Genomic DNA, 24,039 nt, shown 5'->3' with positions numbered 1-24,039 from the left:
CATCATCATCATTACTATGATGATGATGATGATGATGATGATGATGATGATGATGATGATGATGATGATTATGATGATGATGATAATTCCTATAATAGCTTGCTACCCTTTGGATATGGCGCTAGTTTATCGCGAAAGTACTTTCTGCCAGATCTAACAGACCTAGCTACCAAATATCACTGCTGGGTGAATAGAGGGAAGTGTTAGAAAAAAAAAACGCGACTTCACCCAAGAATGAACTCGGTCCCTTCCAAACAATCTTGGGTACGGGACGGACTCGAGACTCTGTTCTTAAAATCGCAAGCTAAAAGTCAATCTACTAAAATACTTTGCTCAGGAAAAAACTCACGTCCCGTAATATGGGATTACTAGGGTCACTATAGAGATTACTAAGGCCATCAGGGGTTACTTGGGCCGCTTTTCGTAAACAAAGGTTAGTGCACACATAAACGGGGAGTCCTGAAAGCTCAATTGGTTTCGCTTTACAAGCAAAAGGACCTCGATCGATCCCGGGTGCTGTCGAGATTATTATTCTGACCCCCTGTCCACCCAGCAGTGATTGGGTAGCTGGGTCTGTTAGAGCTGACGGAAGTACTTTGCGATAGACTTGTTGTTGTCCGTTTCACGCTATAGAAGCCGGGATAATCTCCGGCTCCATGCCTCAGAAGGAGGCACCCAGAAACTGTTATTTTCCCTTCTAACTAACAATATTTAGTAACGTTTTCACTCATTATAAGATTTTGTTTTTTTAAAAAAGTGTTGGGTGGACTGACCTTTATCAAGAAAAAAATCGCCCATATGAGGATATTTGATATTTTGACTAGAAAACTCGACCTTCAAATATCGATCGATCGGATGGTAAGACTAAACCATAAAACCCCTAAAGTAACAATGACAATGTCACGACTTGGGTTCTCTTGGTTAAAATTATGCTTAGAATTGCATTTGTGAGGTGATCTTGCAAAACAAGTCGGATGTCGGATAAAATCAAACCCCAAATTATTATTACATATTTGAATATTGCTACCATTTATAAACAAAATGCAGTTTGAATTATGTAGTCATCTTAATTAGGACCAAAGTTACTTACAATTGAAGGAAAGGGATACACATTTTAAAACTGAGAAAATCAATTCTAAAGACAAGACATACATTACTTACTTACTTAGTTAATTATTTACTTACTTACTTACTTTCGAACCCTGTGATGTTTTGTCAACGCATAGAGGCTGACAGCAGGGAACGCCAGCCAGGACTTATGTCCTTCGTCACCCCCCCCCCCCCCCCCCCCCCCCCCCCCGCCCATCTCCCCAACGGTTCAACCAAAGGATGTGGTATGACACTCGCTTTCGGATCGGAAGGTCCTGGCTTCGAGCCTCGCTCGGCGCATAGTTGAGTCCTTGGAAAAGGCTCTTTACTCACATTCTCTCACCGTACTCAGGTGTAAAATGTGTACCTGGCCGTTAACAGCGTTGTCTCTGTCGGAAAAAAATATAAAACGCCTAACAGGCGTCGTGTCACATGTATCTGTTGGTCAGGGACCCCATGTAAAGCGCTTTGAGCTAGTTTATTGTATATTGCACTATATAAAAGCTCAAATTCTAAAGGATGTCATCTCTCTTCCAACCAAATCTTCTCCACGTCTCCAGTGTCCTTTCCATTTTGCGGTGTCCCTTCGTGGTCGATCTAAGAGCTGCTTTCGGGATTGCTATCCTATTATCATGGCCAAATAAACATGGGGCAAAATAAATTATGAAATGAAAATAATTAGGTTTAGCCGCTAACACGTTAAATGATCTGAACGATAAGTATAATGATAATTTGACCGATAAACTATCTACCATCTATTGAGCTGGATGCTCAGCGATTTGCTGCCCAGAAGGATAATTATGGAGTTTGTACAGATAAAAGACATTCTAATCTTATTTTTAATTTATTTCTATTTGTTTGAATAAATTGATTTATTATCTATTTATTTTTGTTTGAAAAGAAATTTAGTTTTCATTCTCAACAATTGTTTTGTTAATCCTTAAAACATTAAATCCCCAGTCTTCAAACCTCTTATGAAATCCATCTTTTTGCAGGAAAATAAAAGAACTACTTTTTGGACACGCGTGAAAAATTGAAAAATTCAGGAAAAAACTCTAAAACTGGATATTAAATGACAAATAGAAACAATGATAACCGAAAAAATGGAATAATACAACATCCACTGTGACCTCGTTCGGAGCAGACGTCTTCCGTACCACGTGATTATCTTGTCTAGCCAATGATTATTCATTGCCAAGGCGGAATTAGATCACAGCGTAACGGAAAAGAAATAAATAAGGAGTCGGGAGGTCATCTGCTGGGCAGGATTCCCAGCAAAGTTCCTGGCCCTATTCCACGACCCAAGCCAGACTTCACCGAATCCCAAAAGACGACGGGTTAATAACACACTTGGAACTCCCTGGACTATTCTATCCCAGTCATAGCCGGTAAGTATTATTACACATTACACACTACACACTTCACACTACACACTATTAATAAACAAAAATCAATAGAACAGCTAAAAAAATGAAAAACATAATTTAACAATCAAACACGGAACGTTTCGCGCTCAAAACCCTTCTTCAGTCAACAACAAAATCAATAAAAACATACAAAAAGCATTAGATCTACATAAAAACCGGATAGATGGCAGAGAACTGTTGGCTGAAGAAAGTCTTTAAGACCGAAACGTTCTGTGTTTGTTTATCTTTTTTGGTAATTACTTTTTATAGTCCATAACGCTAGCAGCTAAGTATCATTTTGACACGGACTATATTATTGTCGTTGTGCTGAAGTTTGGACACCGATGAAAAGATAGTTGTGAAAACATCAACTTAGAGAGTTGTTTTTTTTTGTTTTTTTATTTGGTGTAAAATTTTGGTTACAAATGTGTATTTTAAAATGTCAATGAATAAGTATGACCCACGACTTGTCAACTGTATTAAACCCGAGGCTGCTTTGCATAGGGCATCGATAGTGCGCTACAAGTAATCGAGTATCTTGTATTCGTAATCGGGACATTTATTTGTGTCAATAATGACGAGATCTGAAGTAAATTTTAATGGAGAAGTGCCAATGATTTCTAAGAATAAACATACACATTACCTATTACGGTGTCTTTGACCAAAATCTGATACCTAAATAGAACTACACCTTCCTTTGACGGATGACTCAGCGATGTGCGTTTGATCGCAGATTTATTGTCATCTGGAAAAAACACGTCTTTAAAATGCCGGCCAGAAAACTCGTCCCCCCAATATCGATTGATTAAAATGACCCTCATCATCATCATCCATCGTGGCTTGTACTCTTGAGCACGTTTCCGGTCAGCTGTCTCCATGAATCACGATCCTCTGCGGTGCGCATGAAATCTGTGTTGCTTTTAAAATCACATTTGGCCATTCTTAGGTTATTTAGATATATGCCATTATTTGTCTTCCTCTAGCTCTCTTTCCTTCGATCATCCCAGATGTTACCAACTTTTCTATTCCGTATCTTCTCCACACATGTCCCAGAAACCGTAACTGCCTCTTTCTGATGGTATCGATCAATATTCTTCCCTTTCTCACCTTCTCCAACACAAATGACCCTCATCTTGTCAAAAAACTTTCAAACCTGGGACGACTTCGAGAGTTCTTGAATAGATAGATGAGGGTCATTGTAATCGATCGATATTTAAAGGACGAGGTTTTTTAAAACCAATATTCTAAATATTTTGTGTTTTTACACAGTAGGTACTTACGGCAGAAATCCCATTCTCTCCATGCAAGACGGAGCGTGCCGTTTGAGTTGGGACAGGGATAAGACTCCCAGACACAATTGTTGTGTCTATATTCTTTCTTATGATGATTATTTCTGGCGTTCCTCTATTCTCCCCATTTCTCATATGGGTTTTTAATAGTATGTTCCAGATTCTCTATCCATTTCAAAAATAATATTAGTTGTTGTATCTTTTATAACTGACTGTTCTAAGTCGTTGTAAATCTTTGTGAGTAATTTCGTTATGAATCGTCATCATCATTTTCTTCTTCTACTCCTTCATCATCATCATCATCATCATCATCATCATCATCATCATCATCATCATCATCATTACGATCATCAATGCCATAATCATTACCGTCATCATCATCATCATTTCCAAAACCACACGGCCTCAATGATATTACCTCTCGCAGCAGCAACCCATTTAGCCCCTCCCCCATCTACAAAACACAACAGGGTTATTATTTATCTATCAGTCAATAGGTGTATGCAGTTTTGATTGAGGACATTTCTATTCCACACAAACATACCATTATTATCCCATGCACAGCCAATAATGACACCAGTTATAGGAATAATTGTATGGACAAATAAATCAATTTATACAGTACTCAGGGGTACCGACATGTGGTGGTGGTGTTGACACAATATCATCATCATCATCATCATCATCATCATCATCATCATCATTATCACTATCGTCGTCGTCGTCGTCGTCATCATCATCATCATCATTAATATCAACATCATCACCACCGTCATCATCATCATCATCATCATCATCATCATCATCATCATCATCATCATCACCACCGTCATCATCATCATCATCATCATCATCATCATCATCATCATCATCATCATCATCATCATCAACATCATCATCATCAACGTCGTCGTCGTCGTCATCATTATCATCATCATCATCATCATCATCATCATCATCATCATCATCATCACCATCATCATCATCATCATCATCATCACCACCACCAATACCATCATCATCATCATCACCACAACAACCACCACCACCACCACCAGTACATCAAAACACCACTGCCCTCATTACCTCTTACATCCACAACCTCCTCCGTCTACCTCTTCCCCCCCCCCCCACCCCCACCCCACCTTTCTCCCACAAAACACAAGAGAGTTATTTACTAGCAGTCAATACTGCCTTACTCTGTAAAACCCATATTTTAAAATTTGGCCAGAAAACTCGTCCTTCAAATATCGATCGATTTAAATGACACACATCTTGGCAAAAAAACAACAACTTTCAAACCTGGGACTTCAGCGAAGTCCCAGGTTTGATAGTTTTTGCCTAGATGTGGGTCATTTAAATCGATCGATATTTGAAGGACGAGTTTTCTGGCCAAATTTTAAAATATGGGTTTTTACAGACTACGGTAGAATATAATATGTATCCAGTTATGATTGGAGTTCAGTCAATTCCAGAAAACACTCCATTAACCCACAACCAAATAATGGCACCAAATAAAAGAATAATAATTATTGTATGCACGACTCAATCAATGTTTACAGTACTGGCCGGTATTAATATTAGCAGGCGGACGCCGGGGTTGCCAGAATTATTATTTTAAAAATGCCAATTAAAGAAGAAAGAAAAAACAAGTTACATGCAAAATGCCAAAAAAGTCTTTACTATGTCAAACTATTCTGGACATTACTTTTTCTGCTAAAATGGACGTAAAAGTAGAGATAGTTCTTAATTTATTTTATCCTGCAACTATGTATCAATATATATTTCACTTTGTCTTCCCAGTTTTTAAGGATAAAAGTAAATAAGTCTATTTTGGGAAATTAGTATTAATTTGCGAAATTATCTAAGTGATTTGAAAAAAAAAAGTTTAAACAAAAGATGTCAAAATTAAAAAAAAAAACAAAACAAAAAAATGCAAATCCAATTTTCCCACACCAAACAGCTTTAAAAATTCAAAGATTTTGGAATTTGGCATTATAAACACCAAATTGTCAATCCTGGTTGATGGAAGGAACTGTTACAAGGAAGGGGTTCAGAAATGTCCAATATACTGTCGTTTGAATAGACCAGGCCATGACCCCTGTATCGTTCCACATTTACATAATACGGTTTGCCTTTACATAAGTACGAGTAAGTGATATGCCAACTGTTTATAATGTATTCACCCGAATATTTTTGACCAATTAAAACGAGGGAATTCTGACACGTCACGCTCGGACAAACATAGCTGGTTGTTTACAAACAACAGACAGAAGGAAGTTGACATCACTCTGCTCTTTGTCGTTACTTTTAGACCACACGTTGTGTGAGTAGTTCTCATTTGTGCTGCTATGTGGTCTTGTGGAATGACACTCGCTTTCGGATCGGAAGGTCCTGGGTTCGAGCCTTGGAAAATGCTCTCTCTCTCTCTCTATCTTATCATATTCAGATGTTAATTGAGTACCTGGCCGTGAACAGCGTTGTCCCTGTCCGAAAAAAAATTTGTGATATCGTCTCACATGCGTCATGTCACGTCCTACATGTTAAGTGTTGCTGTTGGCCAGGGACCCCTTTGTAAAGCGCTTTGAGCACTTAAGTGGATATTACGCTTTATAAAAGGTCAAATCTCTGGACAAGACCTATAAAGCGAGACTGAAATGCAAAGAGGGGAAATCTCGACCAAATGGTTATAACAGCAGACGATGTATATCTAGATCATGCCAGGTAGATTTGGTTGTCTTCTTCTCACTTCTACGTTTATTTGAAATTCGAGGGAAGAACCCGTAATATTTGGGGGGAAATAAAAGGTATTAGGAACAGACACTCATCTATTATGATTATTATAGTACTATATTGTGGAAATTAACATAGATCGAGACGAATCTTTTGAGCCATCAACAAACAAAATCGGTCCTGTAATTATACGGTCCGTAGGTGCGCGTAAAATAATCTGGCAACAGAGCAGAAAAACACCACGCCTTTTTCAGGCTTAATTAATTATTTTACTGTCTTACTCTGAAAAAAATATCATTTTAGATTTTGGCCAGAAAACTCGTTCTTCGAATATCAATCGATAAAAATAGTAATAGTAGCCATGGCTACATCTCCACACCGGAAGTCTCCAGCCTGTCTTTAAAGTCGTCACCGCCGTTGAGGACGACCTCGAAACCTGCCGCCAATCTCGTCACAGGTCAGTGTAAGATTATGTGGTCTGCTGTCTCTGGCACATCGATTCAAATGACCTCATCTTGCCAAAAACTCTCTCTCAAATCTGTGACTTCCGCGATTTGTTTGTCAAAATGGTTCCGTACAGCTCGTGTTATTTGCCAAAGAACACAGAATTACTGGCAAATCTTTAAAAAAACTTACAAACATTTTTTTTCTTCTATTTCTGAAATTAATAGTAATTTTATCATTGGTTGACTTGATCAAGTGATTATTTATAAAAGTACTAGTGCTTTTCAGTTGATGGTGCTTTTTCACAAGTTATTCATATTCATCACTGTTGTGCAGGCGTAATCCACAGTTTTCTTGATTGTTTCTTGGCGTTTCTGTCATGTATGTCACAAAATATATTTGACTGTATGTCTTTGTTACTAAACTAAAAATTATATTTAAAAAACAAGTGTTGATTATGTGCGATAGCGTTATAAAACCACGAAATAGAAGTAGCCTTCACAATAAAGGAATTTTCTCCTAGAAAGACTTGATTAAATATTATGCCTAGCCAGCTGGCGTTATAGCATAGTGGTTAAACTGTTACACGTTGGTTGTTTTGATGTATCTGTATTTGAACAAGGCGAAATAAAACAAATATTTTTTTCCAATGTACTCCAGACACGCCAAAATATTCCAATATTATGTAAACAATGTTATCGACCCAGCCCATCGTTCAGTACGTCCAGATGTCATAATAATAATATGTAAACAATTTTATTGGCCTAGCCCATTGCTCAAATAGAAATCTCGACGAATTTGGTGGTCACAGATCGTACGTCTTCCATAGAACACTGTCGACTAGTTGGTGTGTCATTGAATTTATACAAATGGACACAGGCGATGGATCATTGGTCCATATAACACTTAATATAACCACTACATCATCTCTACCACTACTACTACAACCACCACCACATCGTCACCAATACCACTACTATTACAACCACCATCACCACCACCACATCATCATCGTCAAATCTACCACAACTACTGCAAACACCATATCATTATTACTTCCAATACCATAGCAACCACCACCATCACAACATCATCATGACTACAAACACTTGTACTACAATAACCACCATCCACATCACCATCACTAACATGATTCCTACAACTACCACCACCACAGCATCAATACCACTACTACTACACCCGCCACCCCCATCATATCTACCACCACCACCACCACTACCACCACCATCACCACCATTACTACTTCTACTACTACTACTACAACTACTACTACTTCTACTACTACTACTACTACTACTACTACTACTACTACTACTACTACTACTACTACCTCTACTACTACTACTACCTCTACTACTACTAAAACTACTACTACTACTACTACTACTACTACTATTACTACTACTACTACTACTACTACTACTACTACTACTACTACTACTACTACTACTACTAGGTGGGATGGGGTTAGGCCATTCCTTGGTTCGTTTTTTTCCCCTTCTGCATCTACGTTGGCGGTGGCGGTTGACACTCACACTCAGGCATTGGTCAAGGAGCGAGGTCCCTGCCGCCATCTTGCTTTGTTTACACAGAGACAATGGCCAGATTATTTAAAGTGTTCCAAGGAAGATTCTTCCCTTTATCTAGAGAGTGTTCTTAATTCTATCTAGATCAATCACTTACTTCGGGAGGTAATTTAGTAAGGACTGCAATCGAACTCTCTAAGCATTCCATCAAAATCAAAACAAACTTATCGGACTCAAGAGCTAGCGGAAGTGAACTTAAAAATTAGGTAATCTTTACGCTTTATTCCACTTGGTTCAAGGGCCATTTGCTTAACTCGGTGTACACTTCGGTCCAGCAGACCGCTTTGATGAGGGTCCCATGCGTTTCGGCCATATCAACCTAGAGATAGATAGCATTGGTTTCGGCCCTTGTAATTATTAGTTTGCCAACAACCAAGGAACTCAATGGGAGCGATCTATATTCATGTTATCGTCCAACACAGTCATCAATCACATGATTTGTTGGTGTCCAATGATTGGATGCTTCTTAACAAATGTAAACACGCTGTTTTGTTTATGAAAATTGTACACATACTCATGTGTCATTCTGAACCAAATGACCAATCGTGATTCTAGATATTTCAAAAGCTGTGAATACTTTTCACTATGTGGGTCATTTTGAACACACTTTGCAATGTGACCAATGACCTCGAGCACATGGAAAGGTAATATAGATCATGCCCATTGTGCAGCAAATGGCAGTCACCCAATAGTGATGACGTAACAGGAGACAGCAGAGAAAAACAACTTTCGCGGCGACGGAGATTCAACCGTGGTGTCACAAATAAACAAAACAAAAAGACGAACAACCCCCCCCCCCCCGCCCAACAAACAACATTTTAAAAATATATAGGTATAGAAAACAAAACAAACAAACATAACAAAAAAACAAACCAATAACAGAAAAAATACAAACCAAAACAAGAAAGAAATAAAAAACAAACACACGAAGATCCAAAAAGTCACAGACTACCCCCCTCCCCCCACCCAAATACAGACACATACCCCCTCCCCACGCCGCCCGAACAAAATGAAATAAAAAAAGAACCAACATAACAAATCAAAAACAATCAACAACATCCAAATTAAAATTAAGACCCGACCAGGCCACACATTCTACAAACGTAATGTCTGAGTAAATGAATAAAGTGGTAAATTTGGAAAACAAACAAACAAACTATTTTGATATCGCCAAGGACAACAACAACAACACGTCAACAAAAATGTGGTGTTAAACGACGTGATGGCTTCACCAGATGCTTTCTTTCCGGGATGTCTTGCCCAAGGGAAAAGAGACAGATGTTATTTGCGTTCGGGTTGCTGGACGTCTTAATTGCATCTGACGAATGGCCAAATAACAGGAATTGATGAAGTCTTTGAGGGGGTGGATTGGTGTGTGTGTGTGGGGGGGGGATTGCAGGAGGAAAGGCTATATTTGTTCTGTGTGTGTGTGGTTGTGTGTGTGTGGTTGTGTGTGTGTGTGGTTGTGTGCGTGTGGTTGTGTGGGTGGCTTTGGTGGAAAAGGTTATTATGCATTATGTATAGAGGTGTGTTTTCCAAATGAAGGTCCTGAGTGTTAGGTCAAAAGAATGGTCAAGAAAATGATTGTTATGTGACATTGGGGGGGGGGGGGGGGGGCGGTGAATTGTAGGAGGACTGGCTAAAGATAGAATGAAGTTGGCGTCACTCAGGTCTTTGTTACTGTTTTTTGCCACACATGTTTATGAGTAATTCTCATTTAACTGTATTATCCAGACTATAAAAATTCATGGTTACACAGAGATTTGTGTCTTTGTCAATATATTTCCGGATGGCAATGCTGTGAGCTTCTTAGTCAAGCGCATACTATCTCTATTTGTTCTGTGTTAGTTGGTGTATGTGTATGTGTGTGTGTGTGTGTGTGTGTGTGTGGTTGTGTGTGTGGGTGTGGTGGTATTGTGAAAAGGTTACATATTATTATATAGAGGTGTATTTTCCAAATGAAGGTGAGTGTTAGGTCGAAACAAAGGTCGAGGTAATGATTGTTTTTGGTGACATTTGGGTAAACTCACAAGGAGTTGGAGACCTTTGAAGAATGTGGGCGGATGAAATTGATTTTATGCATTTGGGTAAAATACTCACAACTTATTCGTTCTATAGATAGTTCGAAGATGACGTCACTCAGGCCTTTGTTATTGTATTTGCCATCCGCGTTTTTGAGTTGTTCTCACTTAACTGTATTAACCAGACTATAAAAGTTCATGGTTACACAGAGTTTGTGTGTTGGTCCGTTATACTTCCGGATGGCAATGTTGTGAGCTCCTTGGCCAAGCGCATTCTATCTATAGATAATATGCGCTTGGCTAAGAAGCTCACAACATAGCCATATGGAAATATACCGTTTAATGAGAATTACTCCTAAACGCGGATGGCAAAAAGCAATAACAAAGACCGGAGTGAAGTCAACTTCATCCTATCTATAAATGTTCAAGGTTACACATAGTTTTGTATGTTGGTCCGTTTACTTCCGGATGGCAATGTTGTGAGCTTCTTAGCCAAGAGCATGCTATCTACAAAAACTCAAGATAATAATAATGACATATCATTGTCATATGAAATGACTTGCTGTCGCCCGAAGTGTCCTTATTTGCAGGTCAGATAACCCGAATTATTTTGGGCTCATTGTTATGGAAATAATCGCAAACCAACGCAAAATATTGCATGATATCCTTTGTATAGGATGCTAGTCTATCGCAAAGTACTTTCCGCCTAATGTAACAGACCGCCCATTTTTAATTATTAGTTCTCTCTAAATTATATCTATCAGACTTTTAAGGTTACACATAGTTTTGTGTGTTGGAACTTTATATCTGTCTGGCGCATGTTATGAGTATTTTACCTAAACGCATAGCATCAATTCGTGCTATGCATTTAATCTAAAATATACTCACCAGTTCTGGGCGCCATGTCAATCGAATTAAAACATAAAACTATGTGTAACTTTTAATGTTTATTTTCTTTGAGCGTAATGAAAACATCCGCGGAACTGGCGGTCTGAAAACGATTACTATGACGTCAGCTTCATTCTTTTTATCAAACAAAATAATGCTCTGAAAAAAAATTGAGTGGTGAAATCATTGAAGCTATGCGTATAGTTTAACAAACAAACTCACAGCATCCGCCGGCCGGATATGACGTTCCAACTCAAAAAACTATGTGGGATTAATTCATGTTTTGCGATAAACAACAACAACAAAAAGGTAACAATATTTGGCAGCCGAAAATAATGTACCCACACACATACCCTACATGTAACCTTGAATGTTTATAGATAGAATGAAGTTGACGTCACTCGGGTCTTTGTTATTGTTTTTTGCCATCCATGTTTATGAGTAATTCTTACTAAACTGTAGTAACCAGACTATAAACGTTCAAGGTTACACATAGTTTTGTGTGTTGGTCCGTTATACTTCCAGATGGCAATGTTCTGAACTCCTTGGCCAAGCGCATTCTATCTATAGTCACTCTACATAAGCAATGTCGTACTATTATACTTGTAATGGATACACCATGAGTGATTTCGATGTCAGATAATATTACCTCTGGTTGTATTTTTCCCATTAAGATTGATGCAGTGTTAATGTATTGTGACTATTGCGGTGTGCAAGCTTTTAAGTAAAAGATGAAGAGTGTACGATTTCAAAAAGAAGGTTGAAACCTACAGCTCTATAATTATTATAATACTGTGAATTGGATTCAATAGCCTGATGTCACGTCGCCCAGCAACGGCGAGCAGCGTGGTTCTAAACAAAGAAAATCGGTACTTTTTATTCTTCATGCTGGCTAGAAATTTTCATATGTTATGTGATCAGAATGTATAAAAGTCAAAACATGATCATATTTATAATGTTTTTTCTCATCTGGATACACTTTTATGCTCGTCGGAGAAATATTTCATAACGGCGTCCGCCCATGTTCCAATAGTTTAGAGCCAGTTACTAAGTTACTATGCCTCATTAGGAAGGAAGTGACTTCATGACTGTTGAAGCCTATTACGAGAGATTTAACGCTTATACTTAATCACACGTTTGGCTCATGAAAACAAAAAAAATTTGGGAATATGGACATTTGATAAAGAATGAATTCTATATGAATAATTCAATACATTAGGAATCGGCTCGGTCTGTCGAGGCGAGAGTGGGTGATTTATGAAATGATAAATAATAGACAACAATCTATTCAATGCCACGGGTTTATCATATTCACCTCCTTCTGGGCGTTGCTTTGATTTTTGGGTTGGTATGAATCTATCTGTTGATGTCGTTGCCAAATTTGATTGTTGTGTTGTTGGCAGTTATTATTGCTATTGGTGTTGATGTTTCCGTTGTTGTTATTGTTGTTGTTGTTGTTGTTTTCGTCGTCGTCGTTGTTGTTTTAAGTTATGGATATGCGACATAGACAGAATGGAGTTGACATCATTCAGATCTTTGTTATTGTTTTTTGCCATCCATGTGAGTGATTCTCACTGAACTGTATTAACCAGACTATAAACGTTTAAGGTTACACATAGTTTTGTGTGATGGTCCGTTATACTTCCGGATGGCAATGCTGTGAGTTTCTTAGACAAGTTCATACTATCTATATAATTTACTGGGCGATTTTTGACCGATCAAAACGCGGGGACAATAAATGCTATAGATAGAACGAAGTTGACGTCACTCAAGTCTAAGTTATTGGGTTTTTTTTTTTTTTTTTTGCTATCCAAGTTTATGAGTGATTCTCACTAAACTGTATTAACCAGAATATAAAACAATGACAAGAACTTGCGGATTATAATTTAATACTAGATACCGCATATGTTTTTATACTAGAGGCTATGTACAATGCCAGTCGCTTGCTTTTATTCAAAACTAAAATCAAGGAACAATCTGGCAGATTGTTTTATTACGGCTTGTGTGGATTTGGCTACAAAACACCTGGCTATAATAGTTGATGAATTCCTTTGCAAAATTTTGGCATTTTGATATGATATAATAATTATTAATCCTAATTTCATAAAGAATATCATTCCTTGTATTTGGACGTTTCAAACTTTAAAAAAAAATCACTGTTTTGTGTGTTTAGAAATATTCAATCAAAATTAGCAGGTACATTCTTATTTCGGACACTTCTATCTGGTATCAGCCATACCTCCAAGAGACATCCAACAAATTCTTTTAGGCAGGCACAATTTGATCTTTAAGTCAACATATGTCTATTTGGGTAAACTCACAAGGAGTTGGAGACCTTTGAAGAATGTGGGCGGATGAAATTGATTTTATGCATTTGGGTAAAATACTCACAACTTATTCGTTCTATAGATAGTTCGAAGATGACGTCACTCAGGCCTTTGTTATTGTATTTGCCATCCGCGTTTTTGAGTTGTTCTCACTTAACTGTATTAACCAGACTATAAAAGTTCATGGTTACACAGAGTTTGTGTGTTGGTCCGTTATACTTCCGGATGGCAATGTTGTGAGCTCCTTGGCCAAGCGCATTCTATCTATAGATAATATGCGCTTGGCTAAGAAGCTCACAACATAGCCATATGGAAATATACCGTTTAATGAGAATTACTCCTAAACGCGGATGGCAAAAAGCAATAACAAAGACCGGAGTGAAGTCAACTTCATCCTATCTATAAATGTTCAAGGTTACACATAGTTTTGTATGTTGGTCCGTTTACTTCCGGATGGCAATGTTGTGAGCTTCTTAGCCAAGAGCATGCTATCTACAAAAACTCAAGATAATAATAATGACATATCATTGTCATATGAAATGACTTGCTGTCGCCCGAAGTGTCCTTATTTGCAGGTCAGATAACCCGAATTATTTTGGGCTCATTGTTATGGAAATAATCGCAAACCAACGCAAAATATTGCATGATATCCTTTGTATAGGATGCTAGTCTATCGCAAAGTACTTTCCGCCTAATGTAACAGACCGCCCATTTTTAATTATTAGTTCTCTCTAAATTAATCTATCAGACTTTTAAGGTTACACATAGTTTTGTGTGTTGGAACTTTATATCTGTCTGGCGCATGTTATGAGTATTTTACCTAAACGCATAGCATCAATTCGTGCTATGCATTTAATCTAAAATATACTCACCAGTTCTGGGCGCCATGTCAATCGAATTAAAACATAAAACTATGTGTAACTTTTAATGTTTATTTTCTTTGAGCGTAATGAAAACATCCGCGGAACTGGCGGTCTGAAAACGATTACTATGACGTCAGCTTCATTCTTTTTATCAAACAAAATAATGCTCTGAAAAAAAATTGAGTGGTGAAATCATTGAAGCTATGCGTATAGTTTAACAAACAAACTCACAGCATCCGCCGGCCGGATATGACGTTCCAACTCAAAAAACTATGTGGGATTAATTCATGTTTTGCGATAAACAACAACAACAAAAAGGTAACAATATTTGGCAGCCGAAAATAATGTACCCACACACATACCCTACATGTAACCTTGAATGTTTATAGATAGAATGAAGTTGACGTCACTCGGGTCTTTGTTATTGTTTTTTGCCATCCATGTTTATGAGTAATTCTTACTAAACTGTAGTAACCAGACTATAAACGTTCAAGGTTACACATAGTTTTGTGTGTTGGTCCGTTATACTTCCAGATGGCAATGTTCTGAACTCCTTGGCCAAGCGCATTCTATCTATAGTCACTCTACATAAGCAATGTCGTACTATTATACTTGTAATGGATACACCATGAGTGATTTTGATGTCAGATAATATTACCTCTGGTTGTATTTTTCCCATTAAGATTGATGCAGTGTTAATGTATTGTGACTATTGCGGTGTGCAAGCTTTTAAGTAAAAGATGAAGAGTGTACGATTTCAAAAAGAAGGTTGAAACCTACAGCTCTATAATTATTATAATACTGTGAATTGGATTCAATAGTCTGATGTCACGTCGCCCAGCAACGGCGAGCAGCGTGGTTCTAAACAAAGAAAATCGGTACTTTTTATTCTTCATGCTGGCTAGAAATTTTCATATGTTATGTGATCAGAATGTATAAAAGTCAAAACATGATCATATTTATAATGTTTTTTCTCATCTGGATACACTTTTATGCTCGTCGGAGAAATATTTCATAACGGCGTCCGCCCATGTTCCAATAGTTTAGAGCCAGTTACTAAGTTACTATGCCTCATTAGAAGGAAGTGACGTCATGACTGTTGAAGCCTATTACGAGAGATTTAACGCTTATACTTAATCACACGTTTGGCTCATGAAAACAAAAAAAATTTGGGAATATGGACATTTGATAAAGAATGAATTCTATATGAATAATTCAATACATTAGGAATCGGCTCGGTCTGTCGAGGCGAGAGTGGGTGATTTATGAAATGATAAATAATAGACAACAATCTATTCAATGCCACGGTTTATCATATTCACCTCCTTCTGGGCATTGCTTTGATTTTTGGGTTGGTATGAATCTATCTGTTGATGTCGTTGCCAAATTTGATTGTTGGGTTGTTGGCAGTTATTATTGCTATTGGTGTTGATGTTTCCGTTGTTGTTATTGTTGTTGTTGTTGTTGTTTTCGTCGTCGTCGTTGTTGTTTTAAGTTATGGATATGCGACATAGACAGAATGGAGTTGACATCATTCAGATCTTTGTTATTGTTTTTTGCCATCCATGTGAGTGATTCTCACTGAACTGTATTAACCAGACTATAAACGTTTAAGGTTACACATAGTTTTGTGTGATGGTCCGTTATACTTCCGGATGGCAATGCTGTGAGTTTCTTAGACAAGTTCATACTATCTATATAATTTACTGGGCGATTTTTGACCGATCAAAACGCGGGGACAATAAATGCTATAGATAGAACGAAGTTGACGTCACTCAGGTCTAAGTTATTGGTTTTTTTTTTTTTTTTTTTTTTTTTTTTTTTTTTGCTATCCAAGTTTATGAGTGATTCTCACTAAACTGTATTAACCAGAATATAAAACAATGACAAGAACTTGCGGATTATAATTTAATACTAGATACCGCATATGTTTTTATACTAGAGGCTATGTACAATGCCAGTCGCTTGCTTTTATTCAAAACTAAAATCAAGGAACAATCTGGCAGATTGTTTTATTACGGCTTGTGTGGATTTGGCTACAAAACACCTGGCTATAATAGTTGATGAATTCCTTTGCAAAATTTTGGCATTTTGATATGATATAATAATTATTAATCCTAATTTCATAAAGAATATCATTCCTTGTATTTGGACGTTTCAAACTTTAAAAAAAAATCACTGTTTTGTGTGTTTAGAAATATTCAATCAAAATTAGCAGGTACATTCTTATTTCGGACACTTCTATCTGGTATCAGCCATACCTCCAAGAGACATCCAACAAATTCTTTTAGGCAGGCACAATTTGATCTTTAAGTCAACATAATATGTCTATTCGGGTCCAAAAGAAAAAAAAAACCCCAACAAAAACAAACAAACAAAACGTTCAATTTTTCCAAAGAAAGGTCCCGATAGCTCAGTTGGTAGAGCACTCGCTTCACATGTAAATCGACCTAGATCGATCCCAGGTGCTGTCGAGATTTTCAGTCCACCTTGTCCACACTGAAGTTACTGGGTGACTGGGTCTATTAGATATGACGGAAAATGCATTGCAATAGTTTGGCGTCCTATCTAAAGGGGAGCAAACACTTGTTATTTTCCGTTTCACGCCACATAAACCAGTGCAAACTCAGGATCCATACGCCAAATGGCTCAAAGGGACTACTTTTAGTTTTGGCATTCGTCGGGACAACTGAAATATGGGCAGCGTGGCTCAGCAGTACGGTCTTTGCTTCGTACCCGAAAGGTACCGAGTTCGATCACCCGCTGCGCTGTATGGCCTTGAGCAAGTCACCTCGCTCTAGCTCAATTTGCGGCGCTGCACTCCAGCTGACGCCTGGTTAATCCAGTCTTCCCTTGGAATAGACCCTAGAGAGAAATTTCCCCTTGGGGATGAATAAAGGGGTTTTATTTATTTTATTTATTTAAACTGCGGGCAGAAATTAGCATCACAATAATGTCTGAGACAGACCATAATATCATATAGTATGCTGCAGGACTAATTTATGGTGCCGAGATTCCCACAATGCAATAAATTGATTCTTTCCTTTCCTTTAATGGCCACTGTTTTATGTGCACTGTGTATTATTAATACGCCAAATGCAGTGCTCAAGACAAATAAAAGAAAATTGATTTTCCAAAACTCGTTAACTCACTCAACCCTAGAGACTTTTGCTACTTTTCAAAATTGTAAAAAATGTATTAAAAATAAGCATGTCGACAGAAAGTTTTATTAAACTACCATTAACATGTAAAAAGTAAAAACTACGCCTATAATATGTCTCAAAAAATGTAATAAATAGGCATGGGTAAAAGTAACCCGGTAAACAACGGATATAGTCGGTGTTAGGGTTGAGTGAGTTAACGCCATCCCCCCCCCCCCCCCCCCCCTATTTTGATAATACATCATTGAGGATTATTTCCCGTGATATGTCTCCTTAATCCTATAGTTTTATTGTACTCAAACCTTTTTTGGAAATCAATTTCAGGCCATTCTTCTGTCAATCAATAGTTGGGATATTATATTAGTCTACCTTTCAAAAAACATTGATGCTATACGTTTAAGTAAAATACCTCCAACATCTGCTTGCCAGATGAAGTGAACCAACACACAGAATTGTGTGTAATCCACAGAAGTTTGTGGTGCAGCTTAAACGTTTATAGTCTGACTGGTATGAATCAATGAGAACTAATCACGGTCTAAGGACAATAACAAAAGAGCCTAGTGATGTCAACTTTATTTGTTCCACAGCTCACATCATGTGCAGCTATGTGGCTCGCCGCATAGTTGGAAAAGACTCTTTACTCACATTTCTCCCCCGAACTCAAGTGTAAAATGAGTTAACATCATTGTCTCTGCCGGAAAAAAAATTAAATTACAACATCGCCCAAAAGGCATCATATCTCGTTCTATACGTTACGTGTTTTTGTTGGTCAGGGATCCTTTGTAAAGCGCTTTGAACAAGTGTAGTAGAAATTGCACTCTATAAAAGCTCAAGATTTTAAAAAATGGAAGATAGGAGGTTGGGGTGGTGGGGGGGGGGGGGGGTATTAAAAAGTGGGAAAATCGACTTAACGTGTTTTGTAAGAAAACAAAGCTACCTTCAAAAATAGATATAATGCTATTCACTGCACATCTTGTGTCGTCTGTATATTAGGAGTTACAAATCCGTTTGAAACCGATACATAATAACATGACAAACCATACGTAGGTCTGGATATGCTAATGGATTAAAGCGTAAATGCAGTTAAGGCTTCACGATCCCTTTCTAAAATTGGATACAATTACGTAGGCTACCAACCAAACCGACACACAAGTCGTAAACAACAGGGGCTTTTATTATTAATGCATTCTTATATTATTATACAATATTTATATTTGTGATCCATCGCCCAAAAAAGGTGTTATGTATTCCCGGACAAACGTGTAGTTATTTGCAGGTCTGGTAACCCAAATTGTTATGGGCCCATTGTTTTTATGAAATTACTTTCAAATCGACAGAGAAAAAAAAATATGGCCCATCTTAACAATGATGATCGAAGCTATAATTGAATTCGGGTATCAGACCTGCATATATTTGCACGTTGTTCTGGATATTTTAGACGGCGAAGACTGAATTTATACTCAGGAATACACGTCATTGTGCCGATATTTTTATTTTAGTCACTAAGACCTGGTAGTCCTACTTCAGAGCCATTAGGCTCGTGGAGCCGGGGTTTATTCCGATTTCTATAGCGTGAAAGGAAGCAGCAAATTATTTGCTACCCTTTTGATAAGACGCTAGTCTATCGCAAAGTACTTTGCGCCGATCGAATAGCTCCCCAGTTACTGCTAGATGTACAGGGTGGAATGGGGTTGGGGAGGGGCGGGGGGGGGGGGGGGGGGGGGGGGGGGGGGATAAGGAATAAATCTGGACTTCATCCCTAATCGATATCGTTCCCTTGAGCGTGGGTTTTAATTAAGTCGATTACAGTACGTTTGTAGAAACGAATTCCTAGCTAGTTAAGTAAAGTTAAAGTTGAGATTTAAATAGCGCAATATCCACTAAACGTTCTCAAAGCCCTGTCAAAGGGTCCCTGACCAACAGCAGCACGTAACTTGTAGAACGAGAGATGAGATCTCTTAGGCGATATTACAATTTATTTTTTCAACACAGACAACGCTGTTAACGACCAGGCACTCATTTTACACCTGAGTATGGTGAGAGAATGTGAGTAAAGAACCTTTTCCAAGGACTAAACTATGCGCAGAGCGAGGCTCGAACCCAGGACCTTCCGATCCGAAAACGAGTGTCATACGACAAGACGACATAGCTGCATGAGGAAGACCTCGCGAGGTCCCAGGTTTGAGAGTTGTTTTTTACCAAGATGAGAGCCATTTAAATCGATCTTTATTTGAAAATCGAGTTTTCTGGCCAATTTTGGAATACGTGTTTTATCAGAGTACGACAGTTGACTCATTAAACCCTAACACCGACTATATCCGTTGTTTACCCGGGTTACTTTTACCCCATGCCTATTTATTACATTTTTATATTTTTATGAGACAAATTATAGGCGTAGTATCAAAGTTAATGTTTTTAGTTTTTGCATGTTAATGATAGTTGAATAAAACTATCTATGTACATGCTCATTTTAAATATATTTTTCCAATTTTGAAAAGTAGCAAAAATTTCTAGGATTGAGTGAGTTAACTGGTTAAGAGATTTTTTTTTTGTAAATTTGTACAAAAGAAAACCTAGTAACATTCCAATTATATAGTATGAAATTGGCTAAGAAACTCACAACATTGCCATCCGGAAGTATAACGGACCAACACACAAAACTATGTGTAATCTTGAACGTTTATGTCTGGTTAATAAAATTTAGTGAGTATTGCTCATAAACGCGGATGACAACCCCCCCCCCCCCCCAAAAAAAAAAAAAAAAAAACAACAAAAAAAACCAAACTATAACACATACTTGAGTGACGTCAACTTCATTCTCTCTCTAGACTTGAATAGATCACGAGATGATGAGAGATGTGTTTTACACCTTGTAGTAGGAATTCAGTCTGCTTGTAGTGATGGAATGACAGTAACCTTCACATTTCGGTGGCATTTCGGTTGTTTACGAGATGGAAATCATTTATTTTATTCCCTTGTGTTTGCTGCACAATGAAAAAGTCTACCTTTGTGTGTATTCCGATGACGTCATTTAATTCATAACTGAATGGCTTATGATTTCCATACGTGGGAAAATCTAAGACTTTGAATGGAATGTCAATGATTATATATCATGTCATATGATATCATATCATAACATATAATGTAGGAGTTATCTATCTATCTATTCTATCTATCTATCTATCTATTCTATCTATCTATCTATCTATCTATCTATCTATCTATCTATCTATCTATCTATCTATCTATCTATCTATCTATCTATCTATCTACTCTATCTATCTATCTATCTATCTATCTATCTATCTATCTATCTATCTATCTATCTATCTATCTATCTATCTATCTATCATCTATCTATCTATCTATCTATCTATCTATCTATCTATCTATCTATCTATCTATCTATCTATCTATCTATCTATCTATCTATCTATCTATCTATCTATCTATCTATCTATCTATCTATCTATCTATCTATCTATCTATCTATCTATCTATATCTATCTATCTATCTATCTATCTATCTATCTATCTATCTATCTATCTATCTATCTATCTATCTATCTATCTATCTATCTATCTATCTATCTATCTATCTATCTATCTATCTATCTATCTATCTATCTATCTATCTATCTATCTATCTATCTATCTATCTATCTATCTATCTATCTATCTATCTATCTATCTATCTATCTATCTATCTATCTATCTATCTATCTATCTATCTACTATCTATCTATCTATCTATCTATCTATCTATCTATCTATCTATCTATCTATCATCTATCTATCTATCTATCACTATCTATCATATCTATCTATCTATTATCTATCTATATCTATCTACTATCTATACTATCTATCTACTATACTATATATATAATATATATATATATATATATATATATATATATTATATATATATATATATATATAGGCCAACTTACCATTGAATTCAAAATTAAAATTAAATTTATTCGACTAGTTTGCATAAAATATACGATAACTGACATTTTCTTATCTATACACGTTGATTGAAGAACTGAAGGCTCATACTATAAGATTTGAGTTAAAAGGGCATTTATTTATGTCAATAGTTTGGCAGGCATAGCAACAAGAGGCCACAGAGAAAACATCAATTGCGATTGGTTGTCAGACCTGTAAATATTATGTACATTGAACGAATGAGGCACTGAACACGTTTTTATCATCTAAATATAAGATTTGTAGAGATGACATTCCCCCCCGTCCCCCCCCCCCCCCCAACAATAAAACCCCCCCCCCCCCCCCCCTCCAATAAAAAAAAAAAAAACAACGAAAAAAGAAACAACGAAAAAAACCCCAAAGAAAAACAAACAATACAAACAAACAAAACAAAAAACGACAACAACCCCCCCCCCCCCACCCCACGCACACACAAAAGAAAACACCACATCAACTACCATCTGGACCACCTCTGAATTGATTTTAGATAAGATTTATCTCCCTCTAAAAGAAGACTGGAGAGCATTAATTGTGTACCATCGTTCTATTTATAGACACTTGAACTGGGAACTGGTTTCTTCCAAGACAGCATGTCATAAAGATAGGAATCGCTATTCTCGGAACAATGTTATCATCATTATCGTTGTATCTGTAATAAAGAAATGTTTTAAATTGTGGAAAGGTGATGAGTGTGTGATGATGATGATGATGATGATGATGATGATGACGATGATGATGATGATAATAATATTAATAATAATGTTATAGTATTAATGATAATAATAATAATAATAATAATAAAAATAATAATAATAATAATAATAATAATAATAATAATAATAATAATGATAATAATAATATAATAATAAATAATAATATATAATAATAATAAATAATATAATAATAATAATAAAATAAAATAATAATAATAATAGTAATAATAGTAATAATAATGATAATAATGATAATAATAATATAATAATAATAATAATAATAATAATAATAATAATAATAATAATAATAATAATAATAATAATAATAATAATAATAATAATAATAACAACCACAACAAAGTACTCTTTTTGCGCTAAACGTCTGTCTCGACCGACCTTTGTGCAATATCACTGAACTAACCGTCACACCATATTTCACACCTTGTATTAAACACCTCTATACAACGTCCTCACACCACACGAATACGAATGTGTAATATTGTGGAGAGAAAGCATTGGTGAAATTAAAATAATAATCGGAAAACGTTTATAATAATAGTATGCCCCTGCCTAAGAAACTCACAACATTGTCACCCGGAAGTATAACGGGTCAACACACAAAAATATGTGTAACGGTGAACGTTTATAGTCTGATTAATACAGATTAGTGAGAATTACTCATAAACATCAGCTTCGTTCTATCTATATATAGTATGCGGTTGGCTTAGGAGCTCACAGCATTGCCATCCGGAAGTATAACGGATCAACCAACAAAACTTGGTGTAACCATGATCGTTTTTAGTCAGGTTAATACAGTTTAGTGAGAATTACTCATAAACGCGGATGGCAAAAAAAAACAAAAAAAAAAAAAAAAAAAAAAAAAAAAAAAAAAACAAAAAAAAAAAAAAAAACAAAGACCTGAGTGACGTCAGCTTCATTCTGTCTATACAATGCAGGACAAAACAGAAAGAGAACTGGCAGTAACAGATGTCTGGCTGTCGTGGGCATTGTGCGTTTGGTCGAAACAGGAAGTGGATCGGCCATTGCTGTCAGGATAGGAATTTTACTATCAGTTAGTCACCGGAAGATGAGAAAAGATTGCATTGTCGGGTTTATTTTTTCAGACATTTTAAAACTTTCTCTTTTCTTAACCCGTTATAATCTGTCGTAGTCTGGAAATAAATTACGTATCTAAAAATTTGACGATAAAACTCATCCTTCAATTAGCCATCGATTTCAATAATTCATCTTCGCAAAAACTCTCAAACTTGGGTGAAAAAAAATCAAATAGCGCCTTAGAGACGTTATATCTCTTCCTACGTGCTGAGCGTCCCACGTTGCTGCTGGCTTGGGACATTTTGTAAAATGCATTTAGCACATTTAGTGCATATTGCGTAAGACTCATTTTTGTTTTGTTGCAATCTATTTTGTAATTATAGAAAAATTGCATTCCATCCGTTGGTAAGGACAGCTTTTATAGATTTCTGTCGAATCCGTCCTGGCAGTAA

At 36.7% G+C, this 24,039-nt stretch overlaps 1 protein-coding gene across 2 annotated transcripts in view; it reads left to right on the top strand.

Moving 5' to 3' along the window:
- LOC144970031 (glycine receptor subunit alpha-2-like) overlaps nucleotides 1-24,039 on the top strand; it is a 190,755-nt gene that overhangs the window by 9,618 nt on the left and 157,098 nt on the right. Inside the window, exon 2 of one of the 2 annotated variants that reach the window (XM_078909212.1) lies at nucleotides 2,096-2,477. The gene's annotated coding sequence lies outside the window, so the exon portion shown is untranslated. Of the gene's footprint in view, nucleotides 1-2,084; nucleotides 2,478-24,039 lie in introns of both variants that reach the window. The other variant, XM_078909211.1, reaches the window with a different exon arrangement.

The sequence above is a fragment of the Berghia stephanieae genome, chromosome 4 (genome assembly GCF_034508935.2).
Source record: "Berghia stephanieae isolate SIO BIC M18660-M18661 chromosome 4, UCSD_Bste_1.3, whole genome shotgun sequence".
In the NCBI taxonomy this organism is placed as follows: domain Eukaryota; kingdom Metazoa; phylum Mollusca; class Gastropoda; order Nudibranchia; family Aeolidiidae; genus Berghia; species Berghia stephanieae.
This window is presented reverse-complemented; position numbering and strand designations above follow the sequence as displayed.